Consider the following 582-nt stretch of genomic DNA (forward strand, 5'->3'; position numbering starts at 1 on the left):
TAAAATTGATGACATTCAGTCAAGCATCCTTCGTCCGGCTATTCAGGCCAACACTTTTGAAATCAAGCCGGGCACTATTCAGATGGTGCAGAATTCTGTTTCTTTCGGAGGTGCTGCGACTAAAGACCCCAACATGCACATCAGGAATTTTGTCGAGATATGTAGTACTTTCAAATATAATGGTGTGACTGATGAGGCTATCAAGCTGAGGCTTTTCCCATTCTCTCTGAAGGATAAAGCTAAGGACTGGTTACATTCTAAACCAGCTGGGTCCATCACTACTTGGCAAGATCTTGCGCAAAAGTTTCTGGTGAAGTTCTATCCAATGGCGAAGACTGCAGCTATGAGGAGTGCTCTTACTCACTTTGCGCAGCAACCAACAGAATCTATGTGCAAAGCTTGAGAGCGCTATAAGGAGATGTTGAGAAAGTGTCCACATCATGGTATGCCTGACTGGATGGTGATCACTGGTTTCTACAATGGTTTGGGGGCCCAATCTCGGCCCATGCTCGATGCAGCAGCTGGAGGCGCCTTGTGGACCAAAAGCTATACTGAGGCATACAATCTTATTGAAACTATGGC

This window comes from Apium graveolens, chromosome 11, assembly GCF_009905375.1.
Source record: "Apium graveolens cultivar Ventura chromosome 11, ASM990537v1, whole genome shotgun sequence".
NCBI classification, from domain to species: Eukaryota; Viridiplantae; Streptophyta; class Magnoliopsida; order Apiales; family Apiaceae; genus Apium; species Apium graveolens.